Source organism: Macaca fascicularis, chromosome 2 (assembly GCF_037993035.2).
Source record: "Macaca fascicularis isolate 582-1 chromosome 2, T2T-MFA8v1.1".
Lineage (NCBI taxonomy): Eukaryota > Metazoa > Chordata > Mammalia > Primates > Cercopithecidae > Macaca > Macaca fascicularis.
In genome coordinates, this window is record NC_088376.1 from 123963513 (window position 1) to 123976495 (window position 12983).

Here is a 12983-nt window from a genome sequence, read left to right on the forward strand (position 1 = left end):
TGCTTAGCCTTGGATAATGAATAATGACTGGTCTAAGCCAATCACAGCAATGCTATTTTCTTTTGCCATTGATTGGTATTCAGTAGAAGGCATGTGACCTAGATCTAACCAATGAGCGGAAATACACTGGGGGGCTCATAAAAGATTTTCACCTTTGGTAAAAAGTCATAGTTGCAAGAGGAGAAAGCCTTTTCTTCATATGCCTCTTCTTTCCTGTTTTAGACGCTGTCATACTAACGCTTTGTGCTTAGAGCTGTAGAAGCCGTCTCATGACCATGAGGCAATAGCCAAAAGAGGAAAGAGCTTGAATATGAAAGACACTGGGTCCTTTATGACACCACTGAGTTGCCAAACTAACCCTGAGATCCTCTACCTCCTGTTTTCTCATAGTAATAAATACCCCTATGATTTCAGCACTATCACTTTAATTTTCTGATACAGGCAGCTGAAAGCATTCAGAACTCACATGCTATCTTAACATCATCTTCCATGTGTTATGGGCCAAGAGTATGTTCAAGAGAAACTACAAAACTACATTCATTGTTGTATCCCTGTGGCACTCCCTTAGAGTTCTAGTGTTCTGTAGTGTACTTTCCACAGCCTAGAAGGATATATGTTTCCCTCTCTCCAGCCCTAAGGAACTCTTAATTTAAGACTGACAAGATGAATGAGTTAGAATGAGGGTGAATCCAATCCAAAAGAAGTAACAACAAGCAAGAAAAGCAAAGAACCTTGTAAACACCCATGTTATGAAGTGTGAGAGTGTAAGCTTAAGGAGGCTTTTATTTTGGGGTGAGATGCATCACCCCTGTCTGAATGAGAGAAATTAAGTTGTAATTATGATGGTGTTTCAGTTAAAGTATTTGATGTGGAGGACAAGGAGACCATTCCCAACACGTTATTTAGCAAAGAATATGGAGGAGAGGCAGAAGACTGTGATGGAAAATGTTCAGAGGCCATCAACCAAAATGGTAACGCATTCGAGGCAGATAAATGTGCTTCTTGCTAGACAGAGGTGGGGTGAGCCCTGACATACGTCTTCAAAATTGCAAAAGGCACAGATTTGGGGGGAAAGGGGGGTGGATTCACCAAATCTCAGAATAGCAGAATGGCAATAACCTTAATGCAAGGCTTCCAGTCTTCCTCAGTTTAACTCCTTTTGCATACTGCAGCCAAAGAGATTTTTTTTTAAAATGAAGATCACTCAGACTGTGTCCTCTTCCTCTTAATCTCCCCAAAGGAAGAAAAAAACAATCATCGATGGCAAAGGGCAGTTGTAGTGAAGCAACAGCAAGAACCAGCTTCCTGCTCAGGAGAGAACATTGCATATCTTCCTGTGGTTTCCATGCTCTACACACTTGGGGAAACTCCTTTAAGTAATGAACCACAGAAATGACCCCTGAAAGTATAGTCTTCAAAGTGATCTTTTAAATATTCAAATATTTCCTGTTCCCCCACTGCCCAGAGATCTTCAGTGGCTCACTACTGCTTCCATGATAAGATCCTAAAACCTTGTCACAATCCACAAGGCCTTCATCGTCCGCCCCTGCCTGCCTCACTGTCTTTATCTCCCACTACACTCTGCCTTCTCTATGCTCCCACCTGCCATCTTCTTTCAGGGCCTGGACCCTAATGTACTCTCTGAGGCCTCAAAACCATGTCACATCCTGGACTTCCTCTTCACTGGTCTAATGCCTACTCATACTTGGCTTCTGAGATTATACTTCACTCCATGTGGAGATTATCCTCAACCATGCTCCACTCCAAAATCAGGTTACCTTCCCAATGTGATATACTTGCCCTAGCACTCTGCTTCCTTTTTTATAATACTCATCACACTTGTGATTGACTGACTCTCTTCTCCTTTACATTGTAAGATCCATAAAGGCAAGGACCATATCTGTCTCTTTCTGATGTATAATAAGCCTCAATATACATACAATTAATGGTCAGGTATAATTTACCATTGTGTAGATGCCATCTTGGGAGGGGGGCTTCTGATAGTTCAAGGGCATGTATGAAAAACAGACTCATGGTAAAATAGTAAGAATATAAAAAAGTTACTCAGAGTGGTTTAATGGCTGGGAATATACCTTTTACTATTTTACTTAGACATCAATGGAAAATCAGTGTCCTCCCTATCATGTTCCATGATTTTGTACAATTGAGTTTAGAGCACAAGCTAAGGTATCAGACAGCATTTGACAGCCCAGCTTCACTACTTATCAGCTGTGTGAGTTGACATAATCCCTCTAATCCCTATAAACCTTAGTTTCCTCATATTTAAAATGGGGATAATGACAAAAGCTTTTCAATAAGGGTTTGTGAGGATTAAATGAGATAATACATAGAAACCTTTCATCCCAGTGTTTGCCACAGAGTTAGCATGCAATAAATGTTAGCAAGAGTTCTTTATTGTTCTGCCCATCAACATCTGAGGCAGAATATAAATACAACTGGTGCTGGTGCTGGGCTTGGTGGGATGCCGAAGTGGGAGGATCGCTTCAGGCCAGGAGTTCAACAACTCCTGCTGTGGGCAACAAAGCAAGACTCCATCTCTACAAAAAATGAAAAAAAAAAAAAAAAAAAAAAAAAAAAAGTGGGTATAATGATGTATGCCTGTAGTCCTACTTACTTGGGAGGCTGAGGCAGGAGGATCAACTGAGCCCGGGAGTTCAAGGCTGCAGTGAGTGATAATCATGCCTCTATGCTCCAGCCTGGGCATAAGAGCAAGATTCCATCTCTTAAAAAGAAAAATAAGTCAACTGGATCATTAGCTTGTAAGAGTTTAACAATTGTTAGGTAGTATTACTATGGGTGTTATTGTTTTTGTTATTTGTGGCAAAAAGTACTAGCACTCACCTGAACACACGACTTCTTTATGATCAGGTATTTCCTGTTTGTCTTGGCCACTACTCCAGCCCAGTGCCTAGCATGGTGCTTGACACATGGTGTGTATGCAACGAACACTTAATGAGTACTTAAAGATCTAACCAATACGATAATGCAGATTCTCTTGTAAGCAAATGAATAGAGAAAGGCAGTATTCTGCAGAGAAGGAAACAGGAAAAAAGAACAGGCTTGATTTTACTAAAAAGAAAAACACACTTTTAAGCAGTAAAATTAGAAGTTCCCATTTCAAGGCCACAAAATAGATAACTCATTGAAAATTGTGTGCTATAACATGGTCAAAGCAGAGGCCCATAATGAAGGTAGCAGCATTCAGAACCATCACATCTATGGTCAACTTTCAGACCCTGAAAGTCGATTAAAACATTCCAGGAAACTGCTGCACTTTCATTCTAAAGGAAGATTCTGAACTTTGTTCACATATTACACCCATTCATATTGCTTTGTCTACCAGTGTGGCCTTTTATGAAATGAGGGCTTCTTTCTTCTACCTTGCTCCATGACAATCAAAGCCAAAATGCCTTCCACCCTTAAAAGCAAGTTTTGGTAAGTGCCTTATTATAACTATCACATATGACACCAAGCTCACCACTAATCAGAGAGAGATGAGAATGAATTACTTAAATAGGACAGAAATAGCCATTCACTTCAAGAAGGCCCAGTTTCTTGAAAGTCTGTGGCATTGAGACCATTTAGAGTTTGCTGTCAAGATTCCTAGCAGTGCTCATTACCTTGGCTAGCAATCCCTCTGGACTACAGAAAACTTATTTGAAATATATATAATCACAGGCTGCAATGCCTAAGTGCAACAGGATGATTTAAAAGCACCATGATAGTGTTTCCCCAGGACATTCATCTCTCCCTGTCTATTCATCTGTGATCCAGACAAAAACTTGGAATGCAAGCTATATATTGATATTCCCTAAAAAGGATTTCAGCAGCTCTTTAGGAAGAATTGTTTTAGTGGTTCTGGAAGTCTAGAACATTCTGCATTTGTGGTATTTACGGGTTTTGTTCCTATTTCATAAAAATAAAGCCCCACTAAGAGCAGTATTGAATTCCTGTTCTAATGAGAGTATAGAGTAGTGGTTAAACACATGTTCTTTGGAATGAAGCAGACCGGTGTTCATGTCTGGGCTCCCCATAGACCTCTTCATAAACTTAGACAAGGTATTCAACCTTTTTGAGCCTCAGCTATATCAGGTAAATTACTATGCATGCATGCACGGAAGAGGTTAACAAATGTTAGATGTTAATGGTATTAATATTGTTTTGCTGCTGTTTCAGTTTTTCTAGCAGAGATTATTAGTATTCACCCACGCAGACAGGTAGACCGCATTTCCACCCAGGCACAGGGGTAGACCGCATTTCCACCCAGGCACACGGGGTAGACCGCATTTCCACCCAGGCACACGGGGTAGACCGCATTTCCACCCAGGCACACGGGGTAGACCGCATTTCCACCCAGGCACACGGGGTAGACCGCATTTCCACCCAGGCACACGGGATAGACCGCATTTCCACCCAGGCACACGGGGTAGACGCATTTCCACCCAGGCACACGGGGTAGACCGCATTTCCACCCACGCACACGGGTAGACGCATTTCCAAGCTTCAGTGGAGTTAGGTGGGTCCAAGTGACTGAGTTCCGAGGAATGGAATGCGGCAGAAGTGATGTACACCCTTTCCTGGATGGGCCTACAGAAATCTTCCAGACTCCACTCTTTCCTTTTTCCTTCTCAGGCACCCTGAAGGCTACTTGTTAAAGAATTTAGAGCCACAAGATGGAAAGAACCTGGATCCTACCCAGGAACCTCCTAGGAGAGCCACCCTTCAGAAACATTTGCAGAGGACTCTGAATAAGATTTATTTTTTATTTTTTATTTTTATTTATTTATTTATTGCCGAGCACAGTGGCTCATGCCTGTAATCCCAGCACTTTGGGAGGCCGAGGTGGGTGGATCACTTAAGGTCAGGAGTTCAAGACTAGCCTGGCCAAGATGGTGAAACCCTGTCTCTACTAAAACTACAAAAATTAGCCAGATGTGGTGGCGTATGCCTGTAATTCCAGCTACTTGGTAGGTTGAGGTAGGAGAATTGCTTTAACCTGTGAGGTGGAGGTTGCAGTGAGCCAAGATTGTACCATTGCACTCCAGCCTGGGTGAAGAAGTGAGACTCCATCTCAAAAAAAAAAAAAAAAAAAAAAAAAAAAAAAAAGGATATATATATCTTACATATAGGATATATATCATATATATATATATCTTTTTTTTTTCAGTTAAGCTACTGGGGTTTGACAAAGCTTATTACAGCAGTTAGCCTACTTCAGGGTTTCTCAGCCTGGGCACTACTGATATTTTGAACTACAGAATTCTTTGTTATGGAGGGCTGTCCTATGCATTGTAGGGTGTTGAGCAGCATCCCTGGCCTCTATCCACTAGATGCCAGTTGTAACCTCTCCAGTAGCCATGACAACCAAAACTGTCTCCTGACATTGCCAAATGTCACCTGCAAAATAGCCTCCGATTGAGAACCACCAGCCCACATTGACCAAACCATCACCATCATTGCTATCATTGCCATCATCAGTATTGATAGTCTAGTCTCTCATGTTCCCCTTGAAATCACTGCAAAAGGACCCAAACTTCCAAAAGAGGTCCAGTCCAGTTTTCTTAGGAGAAAAAAGTGAAAAGACACTAAAATTAGAGAAAAGGTAAGGGATCAAGCCATAAACCCAAAGTTATAGGAGACTGAAAAACAAAGTAAGAACCAAAATAAATATAATCATTTTTTTAAAAAAGCTGGTTTGTATAGTCCCAGCTACTCAGGAGGCTGAGGCAGGAGAATGGCATGAACCTGGGAGGCAGAGCTTGCAGTGAGCTAAGATCGTGTCACCACATTGGGAGTCAGAGCAAGACTCGGTCTCAAAAAAAAAAAAAAAAAAAGCTGGTTTGATCACTTTGGTAAACTACAATAAAATGATTAAAGCAAAAACAAACCCAAATATCTGGGTCTAGGAATTTCCATGTGTCTAATAAATGTTTGTAGAATATCTACCATGAGATAAGCAAGCACTGGGCTGAGTATAACTTGGTAAATAAAACAGATATAATCGCCACCGTCATAGAGATGAAAGGTAAATAAAAATATGGAGTGTGTGTGTGTGTGTGTGTGTGTGTGTGTGTGTGTGTGTGTGTGTGTGTTTTGAGACAGGGTCTTGTTCTATTGTCCAGGCTGGAGTGCAGCAGCGAGATCATAGCTGGTCTCAAACTCCTGGCCTCAAGGAATTCTCTTGCCTAGGCCTCCCAAAGTGCTGGTATTACAGTCATGGGCCATTGCACCCAGCCGAAATATGATGGATTTTTTGAACAGCTTAAACACAGTCATTAATTGATCATTGCGATAGGCAGACTTCTAAAGATGTCCCTGCAAGATTCCCATCCCTGGGCTGGGTATGGTGGCTCACACCTGTAATTCCAACACTTTGGGAGGCTGAGGCAGGTGAGTCACTTGAGGTCAGGAGTTGAAGACCAGCCTGGCCAACATGGTGAAACCCCGTCTCTACTAAAAACACAAAACTTAGCCAGGAGTGGTGGTGAGTGCCTGTAATCCCAGCTACTTGGGAGGCTGAGGCAGGAGAATTGCTTGAACCCAGGAGGCAGAGGTTGCAGTGAGCCAAGACTGCACCATTGCATTCCAGCTTGGGCAACAGAGTGAAACTCCCTCTCAAAAAAACAAACAAAAAAAAGATTCCCATCCCTGATTATCTAACTAGACACTAAATTAGGTGCTGCCATGAAGAGACTTAGCAGACGTATCAAGGTGACTAGTCAACCGACTTTAACACAGGAAAGTTATCTTGAATTATCTGGGTATGTCTACCCTAGTCACATGAGGTTGTAAAAGCATAAGTGGAAGGTGGAAGAATCAGTCAGAGTGAGAAAGCAGAAGAGGATGCAGGAGCTATGCTGCAGAGGGAACGTCAGATTCCAAGCACAAGAAAGAAAAACATAAGATGCATCATTGATGGTTCTAAAATGTAGGAGGCTCCGTGTGAGCACCAGAAAGAGGCCTGAGGGAGCTAAGGGTGAATCCCTGCCTAACAGCCAGAAAGAAAACAGGGACTTCAGTCCTACAACCACAAATAACTGAATTCTGCCAATAACCTGAGTGAGTTTGGAAGTAGGTGTTTCCGCAGTCTCCAGTAAGAAACACAGCACTGCTGACACTTCGATTTTAGCCCAGTGAGACTTGTATCAGGCTTCTGACCTCCAGATAATAAATGTGTGTTGTTTTAAGTCACTAAATTCATCATAATTTGTTATGGCAGCAATAGAAGACTAATAAACCATTATGCATTAAATTTCACAGAAGAGAAAGGGTTTATCAATCTCGGGTTTACTAAACACTTAATGGGTGCTCATTAGTAGAATAAATTAATGCACTCATATTTCCATTCATTTGTTAAAAATATGTATAAAGCACCTCCTCTTTGACAGTCCCTGGGTGAGGTATTAAGGATACAATAGTGAAATAGATATTATCCTCTGTTTCTAACAGCTCTTAATGGAAGTGGAGGACAGAAACATGTACATTCAACAATAATGCAGATAACATAATAAAGGTATTAATATCACCATTATAAAAGTATGAATAAAAGTATGAATAAGGGAGTACAGAATAATAATTACAGCTGACATCTATTGAGTACTTGTCTCACTTCCCTTCACAACAAGCCTATGAGACTGTATTAGTCCATTTTCATACTGCTATGAAGAAATACCCAAGATGGGATAATTTATAAAGAAAAAGAGGTTTAATGGACTCACAGTTCCACATGGCTGAGAAGGCCTCACAATCATGTTGGAAGGTGAAGGAGGAGCAAAGGTACATCTCACATGGTGGCAGGCAAGAGGGCATGTGCAGAAGAACTACCCTTTATAAAACCATCAGATCTCGTGAGACTTAATCATGAGAACAGCATGGGAAAAACCTGCCCCCATGATTCAATTACCTCCTACCCACTGGGTCCCTCCCATGACACATGGGGATTATGGTAGGTACAATTCAAGATGAGATTTGTGTGAGGACACAGCCAAACCACAGCAGAGATAGACCCATGATGCATACCATCTTGCAGATGAAGAAGCTGAGGTATGGGCAGGTGAAGAAACCAGCCTAAATTACTATCCGTAAGTGGTGGAGCTAGAATTTTAACACAGGAGGTCCAACTGTAGAGCCCATTGTTTTAAACACTTCATTGTGCTGTCTCTCATTGCAGAAGGGTAAGGAGGTCTCACAAAAGGGCTGAGATTTGGAATGAATACCTTCACCAAGAAAAGGAGAAGCCAGTAGAAGAAACTGCATTGGTAAAGCCAGAGATTCAGGAAGAAAGTGGATGGTGTGGCATATTCTGGAACAGGGCCCTGTATTGGCAAGGAGGGTGGCAGATGAGGTTGGAGGCTAAGTTGTCCTGACTTGAAAGACTTGAACCTCTCTGTCATTTGAATTTCATTCTAAAGCTATCAAAAGAACCTATTCAAGAGCATAAGGTAAATCATCTTCAGCAACTCGCGTATCATTTTTAACATTGTTTTAGGGGATATTAGTGGACACCCTTAGGGACCCAGTGTATAGCCCTCAAGTATAATGACTCTTATTAATACAACTTAGAAAGCACCCTTTGAAAATACATCAAAACCCTAAAAGATTCGATTAACTCCAAGGAAATGAGGATAAAGGGCAGATGCATGTAAGAATCCAGCTGTCTTCTATCTACAAAGCTCTTCATATCCACAACCACAGAGACACTGCTCGGCTTCTGAATCGCCTTAGTTCACAATAAAATAGAAATAAATCATAATAAAATAAAATAGGGGATAAATCTACATGTTGGCTTTGAGAAAAATTTTCAATAGAAACAAACCAACTGCTCAAATAAAGGACCCCCTAAAATAAATAAATAAGGTACATAAGAGGGAAGGCATGTGCTGACCAAAAAATTCAAAAATTCTCCCATTTCTGTCTGATGTTGAAAAAAATCATAGGTATTTAGCATTTTAGCCTATGCTGTTGAATGTGGTGTCCACTAATTATATGTGGCTATTTAAATTTAAATAAGGTAAAATTAAATAAATTTATTTTCTCAGTCCCATTAGCCCATTTCAAGTGCTCAACAGCCATATGAGGCCAGTGGCCAGTCAGCACATGTATCAGACATGTCAATCACTGCAGGAATATTTGTTGAAAAAAAAATGAACTACTTATTTAGATAAAAGTAGTGATTTGTTAGACATGCCTAATAAAATTCAGTTTATTTTAAAATTGTGTAATTAAATTCAGACTTATAAGAGTCTGAATTTTCATTTTACTCATTTGTATGTATTTCATTCCTCTGAGTATGAAGAGATTCTATACCAAGAGACTCTCTATGGAGACAGGACCCAGTTTGTACTAGGCCCCAGCTCTATCTTGGGCCCTGTGCTAGGCATTTCGTATCTGTTATGCTACTTAAGGCTCATGACTCCCTGTGAGACAGGCATGCTTATTCTCATTTTTCCCTAAAAGGGAGGGCTGTGACAAGGCTGAAGCAAAGAGAGGGCACATCTTTTCGGGGATAACACTTGAGAAACATCTATTTCTTCTTAAGCAGCTCTACTGCTACTCAGAGAAGTATAGTATGTAGACCGGACAGTTAAGTTTTCCATGGATAGGATATACTTAAAGGGAGATCAGATTTCTTTCACACACAATTGTAGATTTTTTAAAAATTGTCAAAATTCTCCTGTTCTAGCAGCAACTAAGAAGTGACTCGGAGAAGCATTCAACAAGCAGGAAAGAAGAAGTCTGCTCAGATGGAGGCCCTGAATCAGAGGTGCCTGTCATCTGTTCCCAAAGGCTCCAAACTCCTGCCACAAATAGACTGAGGGTTCCTCTTTCTACAACTTCTTCTCTTCAATCTCTGGAAGGAATGTACTTGAGATTTATTTTTAATCTGAGTCTCCTTCTACAAAAATGTAGAGGATGTGGTACCCAGCCCCTAAAGTTTTGCCTCTTGGTATTCACACTTGTGAAGTCATTTTCCATGTGCAAGAGGGCTGATCGGTGTAAGCAATGAGATGTGCAGAAATGTATGACTTCTGTGGCTAGGTCAGAAGAGCCATGAGTCCTTAAAGCTTTCACCCTGTTCTCTATCTTGAATGGCTGTCTCTGGAGGAAGCCAGTCACTATACTATGAAGTTACTCAAGCAGCCAAGGGAGAGGCCCCCATGGGGAGGAACTGAGGCCTCCCTCCAATGCTCTCCATCAAGCTGCCAGGCACGCAGTACCTTAGAAGTGGATCTTACAGTCCCAGTCAAGTCTTCAGATGACTGTAGAGCCAGAACCACCCCACTAAGCCTGTCCCAAATTCCTAACTCACCAAAATAACATGAGACAGTAAATGTTTACTGCAGTTTTAAGCAGTTGAGTTTTGGCATAATTTGTTATGCAGCAATAGGTAACTAACTAACCCAGAGGGTTTTTCCAGCTTTGCCTATGGGCAAGCCTACAGATGAGACAAGCTACTTTATATATTTAGTTCTGTCTCTCATAATTATCAGGAGATATAATTATCTTACCACTCAGGCTGTAAGATTCTTTCATCACAAGCACCAAGTCATCCATTATTGCAGTCTCCCTTCCCATGCTTGATGAGTAACTGGGTTCCTGTGATTTTTCCTCTTTTCTTTCCCCATTCATTGTTGAAATTATTTGCCACAACTATTGGGTCCCTTCTCTTCAGTTTGCCTCCTTTTCTTTTCCTCCTACATGAGCAGAAGCCAGGAAATTGAAGGTATTAGATCACAAAGTGTCCATGACCCTCAGCAACATGAGCCTACAATAGTCCTTTTAATGACCAGAGGAAGATTGTGAGGACTCTTAATTAATTTGTTATGAACACCCACTCCCATAAGGAAGCTGCTATGCATTTGTGGAATAAATTAAATAAAATTAGCAAATATGCTTATTATCTATTTCCTGCCCTTTGAACACAAGCTTTACCCATAAACTACATTTATTACACACTAACTGAATATGCAAGGCACTATGGGTAATGCAAAAAATATAGCTTGTCTGTTTTCAAGGTACTCATAAGCAAATATAGGAGACATCACAAAGATGCAAATATGTATTCATATTCACATATATGCATAAGTAGACATTTACATATCAAAGACAGTGAAGGCTAAGGGCCAAATGAATAGTACACACAAGTGTTAACAGATCTTCAAAAGAAGATGTTATGGCTGTGAGCTGAATTGATCAGGGCAGCCTTTATGCAGGAACAAAGTCTTAAGAAGGTTTAAGTATGGCAGATAATATTACAGATACCACTAGGTTCATCCAGTTCTCCTTTGGCCTGAGCATAGAGACTCCTGCACATCTCAGCCTTTTATGAGTGGGCAGGATCATGTGACTAGCTCTACTTAGTGGGGCATGAGAAAAAGTAACATGTTTCATTTCTTAAGTCAAAGAAAAAACTATGTTTAATTCTCCAATCTTTCTCCCCCAGAAAGTTCACATGCTCTGGGTTAACTATAGGATGTTAGTGGCTCCCTCAGCCTGGGTCTCTCTGAATGACTATAATAAGCAGAGCCCCCTGACAACTTTTGTTGAGCGTGTTCCATTAGCAAGAACTAAACCTTTCTTTGTGATAGGCCACGGTGATCTGGGGACTCATTTGTTATTGTGGCATAACTTAAGTCTCTCCTAACTAAAACAGAGATTCCCAAAGGTGGAGAAATGCAGAGAACAGTAGAAGTAGCTTATAAGTCATGTCTTACATGACCTTTCCCAATGACAAACCTGTATGCTCACCAAGACATAGCCTGTTATGACATATCTGAAGGTTTTTAAATAAAAACATAAGAAAGTTGGAAAGGCAGCAGAATGAGCTACTGCCTGTGGGTGATCATTACAGATCTCAGAATAACAGGATTATTGATGCCTTGGCCAGAAGCATTCCTTTCCCTCCGTTTTCTTTTTCTTTGAGATTGCAAGCCATATATTTCCATTTGGAAAACAGTATTTCATAACCTGTAAACCTAACATGAGTTCTGTGAAACCCTCGTCTACAGTTGAATGTCCAAAAACAAAGACTTGGAATTCCTTCAAAGCTATCCCATTTTACAGGGCAATGCTTTCTCTCTCTACCAAGAAAGTGTTCCCGCTTGATAGATTCCCCGCTCTTGCTGTATATTACACTTACTGCTCTATGCCTGTCACTCCCTATTCTCTTCCTAGTTGTTCGTGCCTTATTAAATTCCACACCTTGAAACAACCAATAAGAATCGGAAAGTCTCAAGAAGCCCTTTCTCATACAATCAGAGCTCCTTTTTTATCTAGGAATACATTATCTTTTCCAATCAATTCATGAGTGGGATTCCTTGACAATTTACTCTCTTTGTAACATGTTGTTTCTGAATGAGTAGCAAATGGTCTTCAATGAGGATATGGTGACACATTTTAGCTAAACTGTTTCATAGCAACATTAACTCCCCTGTTACTTTCTCAAATCAAGCTTCTTTGAAATTGATTTGCAAATAGAATTTAGGAGTCTAAAGACACAATCAAATAGCTGTTTCTGTCTATTATTCTCAAAGCGAAGCTCCAGGCTGTAATCTCAGGACATGCATGAAAATATCAAGTAACAACTCAAAGGCCCATTTTGGCTTCAAATACCTTTGAATATTCATGGATTTGAGGAGCAGAGTGGGATAGCAGGGGAATGGAAGAGGAGGCTTCTGAGAAACTTAAGTATCTACATTTTAGAATGTTTCAGTCTTTGGCCTTTTAACACTGTAGTACAGCCTGGCTTCTGTCATTTTGAAGGGATTTCCCAGCTTAACCAAATCCCAAGGAACCGACCTCAGATTGGTCTCTTATCTAAGGAAATATTCTGGCAACACAACAGGAAGGATTTTGAAAATTTAATGAAGATTTTGAAATACCCCTAACACACTTAATTTGAAGATAATACCTATTTCACCCAAATCTCCTAACCCCCTGTGGAAGATCAATTCTAATTTTTG

General features: G+C 40.6%; 1 protein-coding gene and 1 non-coding gene across 23 annotated transcripts in view; both read right to left on the reverse strand.

Moving 5' to 3' along the window:
• Nucleotides 1–12983, reverse strand: part of FHIT (fragile histidine triad diadenosine triphosphatase) — a 1487537-nt gene that overhangs the window by 1116123 nt on the left and 358431 nt on the right. For 2 of the 22 annotated variants that reach the window (XM_045384830.2, XM_065540876.1), the window contains exon 3: nt 10530–10715. The exons of 17 other annotated variants lie outside the window; for them this stretch is intronic. The gene's annotated coding sequence lies outside the window, so the exon portion shown is untranslated. Of the gene's footprint in view, nt 1–2862; nt 3044–10529; nt 10716–12983 lie in introns of those variants that run through there. 3 more of the 22 variants (XM_045384832.2, XM_065540867.1, XM_065540878.1) reach the window with 3 other exon arrangements.
• On the reverse strand, nt 1200–1415 carry LOC123572135 (small nucleolar RNA U3). Its single transcript, XR_006696461.2, has one exon. It is a non-coding gene; the product is annotated as a small nucleolar RNA U3 (small nucleolar RNA).